This window comes from Mastomys coucha, unplaced genomic scaffold (assembly GCF_008632895.1).
Source record: "Mastomys coucha isolate ucsf_1 unplaced genomic scaffold, UCSF_Mcou_1 pScaffold5, whole genome shotgun sequence".
Lineage (NCBI taxonomy): Eukaryota > Metazoa > Chordata > Mammalia > Rodentia > Muridae > Mastomys > Mastomys coucha.
This window is the reverse complement of record NW_022196911.1, coordinates 113,325,882-113,330,816: the sequence shown is the minus strand read 5'-3', so window position 1 is coordinate 113,330,816 and position 4,935 is coordinate 113,325,882. Positions and strand designations below refer to the sequence as shown.

At 43.0% G+C, this 4,935-nt stretch overlaps 1 pseudogene; it reads right to left on the bottom strand.

The window, feature by feature from the left end:
• Positions 1–1,404: 1,404 nt before the first annotated feature.
• Positions 1,405–1,933, bottom strand: LOC116078398 (annotated as a pseudogene).
• Between the last annotated feature and the right edge of the window lie 3,002 nt (positions 1,934–4,935).

Below are 4,935 nucleotides of genomic sequence, written 5' to 3'. Positions count from 1 at the left end.
TTAACAGCGGAAGTAGGCACCATCTTGCCATGGCGAATGCCTCTCAAGATTCACGGCTCCCCACACTCCTCACCTCTGATCCTGGGCGTGTCAGAGTGCCTGGGAGTGGAGCTTCCTCTGGGTGTTGTGGGACCAGAAGGAACTTTAGCCATCGGCATTTGTTCCGCACTCCTTGCTGTCCAGCAGCAATGACGACAGAACACCGAGACTTCTTCTCTCGATGGTTTACTCAGGAAATTTCTTTTCTGGTTTACAGCCTTTTCTGGCTCCTAGGTGTCACAGCTCTCCTAGGTTCTTAAGTGTTGCAGCTCTCCTAGATGTCAAGGCTCTTCTTGGTGTTGCTGCTTCTTCTTCCTAGGTGCTGCAGGTCTGCTTGCTTCTGTGGAGTGGCGTGGCTGCTCTTGCTTCTGTGGAGTGGGACCCTGACTGTCTAGAGAGAGCTCCTTATATACCCAAGCTTGAGTTCTCAAGTCCTCCTAGATTGGTTCCCTGCAATTGCCTCATTAGCATGCACCCGCTCGGGAGACACCTAATTTGCCTGAGCACGCTCAGGAGGGGTTGACACATGCGCAGTGGAACTGGTTTATTGCTACAGTGTATCGGGAACAGGTGCCATCTTGGATCTTATCGTCCAAGCGGCTGCCTACAGGCATTTTTATTGACAGGTGATGTGTATAAGAAAAGTCTCTTTTTCTTACATCAATAAATCATATGCAATATTAACAATTATAAAAAACATCTGATAAGAATTACATTCACAATGTCTAGTCTGTTTGTATTTGGCAACTTTGGAGAGAGTACTATCTATCCTATGTTGGTGAGTTAGGCTTCTGTATTTAAATCATTTTCTACCATAACAGATATAGACCTTAAAACATTTTTCTAAATCCTAACAGTTTAAGCTTAATTGTGAGACTAGCTAGTCTTCAACCCCATCAGAAACCTGAGAAGGAATAAATATTACCTGAGTATGCAGGAAGTGTAGAGCAAGAAGCTTCCAAAACTATAGAAATGACAGAGGTCTCTGGCTGCCTGGACAGCCACCCACAAATTGTCTCTATAACTCTGGGGGACCCATCTTTGGCCTTCTGGCTCAGTATACGACAGGCTCTTTTGGGAAGTAGGAATTATGAAGGACTTGCCTACCTTGTTGTTACAAAGCTTCACAATTAACTTCCCTGCAGTTGGTTTGTCCAGTTTGGACATTATTCTGTCTGCAATTGAGGCAAGGACATTTTTTTTTTCTGTTTCAAAAGCTTTATTTTTACTTGGTCCAAGACTTGGGAGAAGCTCCAGGGCAGTTACAAAGCTGCCTAGTGGCTTGAGAGGTTTGTTCAGGTGGAGGTCCTGAGGCAGGCTGGTGCAGAGCAGAAGGGGGAGCCCCTTGGAAGGGACAGAGACCTCCTAGTCATGCTTGAGAGTGAGACACTCAAAGAGATACTCACCCAGAGATGCCTGGGGCACGTCAGTCTGTGCTGGTTGTGGTCCGGCCAGCCTACGGAGGTTAGTCAGGTGGTTGCCCATCTTCTTGATGAGCTTCATCCCCTTATCCAGAAAGTGGCTTTCCAAGAAGTCACAGAGATGAAGATCTGTGCGGGCAGAACCCAGGGCATGCAGATCCAAGAGGGCCTGGTTCAGGTTCTTCTCCAGGGCCAAGGCAGCTGTCATGGCCTCCTGGGTTTTACCCCATTCATCTTGAGATGACTTCTGTGCATCCTGGAAGAGTGCACAGCCCCCCGCAACTGGAGGAGACCCTCAGCTCCCTCATGCTTCTCCTCAGCCAATTCGTGAAACAAGTAGCCTAAGCCCTCCAAAGCCGCATCATCCCGATCAAAATAGAAGCCCAGGAGAGGTAGGTGTAGGAGGCCCCCAGGTGCAAGTTGACCAGGAGGTTCACTTCAGTGGAATAATTCTGACAAATCTGAGAGGTCATGGCTGCTCTGGAGTATGGGGCTGACCACTAAGAGACAGTGAAGACTGGTCCTAGGAGCCGAAGGCTGTGAGGATATGGTCACGGAGGCTGCGACTGGAGAGACTTGTGAAGCAGCTGGAAGCTAATAAAGTGGGAGTCTCTGGGTCTGCTTCATCCAAACACTGTTGAAGCAAGACACAGATCCACAGGACCCGTCTGCAAGGGATTTTTTTTCCCAGTTGCTAGCTTGACACATATGAAGCAAACGTCATACGGAGGTTATTGGGACTCGTTATCTTCATTGGAACAGAATGAGGATGCTGCCAGGAGAAGCATCGAGAAAGATCTCTTAGTAATAAAACATTTTTAAGTACATATTCTGCAGATCTCTGAGGGTTTTAAGGACTATTTATCTATAATATATCTAAATGGTTTGGTTTTAGCTATGTAGTATCTGTTCAACTTTGAAGAAAATGTTTCTGTAACAAACTAGACTAGTATCTAACATGACCAAGTTTTATTAATTGACTACTAACTTGAATTTCTTACTTATCCTAAGCAATTTGTAATAGATTTCAAGTGGACTAGAATTTAACAACTGTATTTTTTAAGAACTACATAGGTACAATACCTTAGAGTTGATTCATAGAATGTAACCTTAATTTTGTATCAACATACAAAGACCTATACCAATGTAAGATTTTTGGCTTGTTAATAATATTCTTTGGTTTGAGAGTAGATTCAATAATCTACCTTTTTGAAATTATTTCTTTATTATTCCTATATCTCCCCTTTTTCTGTTCATCTCTTCTCCCCTCTTCCCCTGTAATATTAGATACGAGAGAGAGAAAGACAGAGGAAGGAAAAAGAGAGAAATCCCCGAGTCTAACCTCTCTTATTTCTCCCTGATCCAAGACCATTACAGTTTGTTATCACCCCCTTAAATGACGACAAACATTTGATCATCCATAGAATGACCAAACCCCATCCACCCCAGGGTTTTCTCTTTTCTGAAGACCTAAGATCACTGGGGAAATGGTTGAGTCTTATGAAAGCTAGCTGTAGCAGTTCTTGTCCAGTCTCTGCCTGCTGAGAAAGTTCAGGCTTAAATGAAGTCATGACTGAATCAGTCTGTAAGACTGGATAACTTGAGGTCGTGTGGGATCAGCAGCTTTCTCTGAAGCTGTCCTGGAATCCTGGTTTGGATGAGAGAGCAATGAGGCATCTGAGATAGCGTCAGGCAGGATGCTAGGACAATGAGAATCTCTCTCAGCATCCTCAGGGGTGCATCTTGTCAGGGCTGTCTTTTTGGTTGATTTTTTTTCCTGTGAACATATAAGCTTTTACAGAAAATACACATTTCTTTATTTATCTATGCTATGATTGCATGGTAAGTCCTGAGGATTTTGTAGCCAACAGGATTTATTGGCTATGCTTAACTAAAGTTCTGGACTGGAGACATTTTCGTCTCAGCCGGTCTCCAAGCTGTTCTCACACAGGGGGATCAGTGTGTGCCCCCTCACACAGGGGGATCGGGGGATGAGTGTGTGCCCCCTCACACAGGGGGATCGGGGGATGAGTGTGTGCCCCCCTTTTTTGTTCTACTGATTTATTTCTTCCTTGTGCAGCTAGGATCTTCAGGGGGTCCCCCCTGTCAAATCTGATTTTTATTAATTTGAATGGAATTCATACTTTTCTTTTCCTGTGGAAACAAGAGTATATTCTCTCCCCCAATGCAACATTTTTTTATCTGTCTCTGGGAAATTTCTTACCTTTCCCTTAAGCATCTCTTTTTTTTTTTAAATTTCTTTTTTTTTTTAAGATTTATGTATTTTTATTCGTATGAGTGCTCTATCTACATATACACCTGTATACCAGAAGAGGAAATCAGATCCCATTATAGATGGTTATGAGCTATCATGTGGTGGCTGGGAATTGAACTCAGGACCTCTGGAAGAGCAGCCAGTGCTGCTAACCGCTGAGCCATCTCTCCAGCCCCACACATTTCTTTCTTCTATCTGCCCCTGCATGTATGAAGCCTTTGGTCTCTCTTGCGTTTTCTGTTTGATCTATTGAAGCTGCTCTGGTTTTGCCCTCTGGGTTCTTAATGCTTATACCCAGAGCAGTGTGGTTTAACTGGTCTGCAGGTGAATTTTTCCCTCTTGACCTGAGATGACCAAGTTGAATTTGATATTGGAGCCTCTTAGGGCATTTATTGTCAAGGGAGTTACCTTGTTTGTCCCTTGTTGATCTACATCCGTTAGTCCAGTGTCAGCCTTTACCACCCTTCTGCTATCTCAGAAGGGTGGGATCGTCTCTTTGTATCATCTATAGAGGAAACATTGTTTCTAGGAATCCCTAGAAATCCCTTTTTAAATGACGTTGCTTGCCACAGTCAAAACATTTGACAGTTTGGTTTTTTCAAAAACCTTTAGGAACTATTTTTCCTATTAATGCTACATCCTTATAATATTTTAAATCTAGCTTTTCTATTGGATGCCATCTAAAATTTTCCTGAGGTGGCCATTATCTGTTGGTACTTGTCATACTTTAACAGGATAAGCCAAGGTGGTTTTTCCAACCATTGGCTTTCTTTTCTGATTTTCTTTCTTTCTTTCAAAGATTTATTTATTTATTATATATAAGTACACTGTAGCTGTCTTCAGACACCCCAGAAGAGGGCGTCAGATCTCATTACAGATGGTTGTGAGCCACCATGTGGATGCTGGGATTTGATGGTTGTGAGTCACCATGTGGTTGCTGGGATTTGAACTCAGGACCTTTGGAAGAGCAGTCAGTGCTCTTAACCACTGAGCCATCTCTCCAGCCCCCTCTGATTTTCATTATATGGTAGTGCCATAGGCTTTAACCTTATTTCTTCTATCTTAGTGGTTTTCTCATCTTTTTATATATAATGATTTCTAATTTTTCTTCTATGGCCTGTATCTGTTTTTTATATTTTTCCTTTCCTTGTATCTCTATAACACTCTTTAGGAAGGTATTAAAAAAAACTATTATGGTTA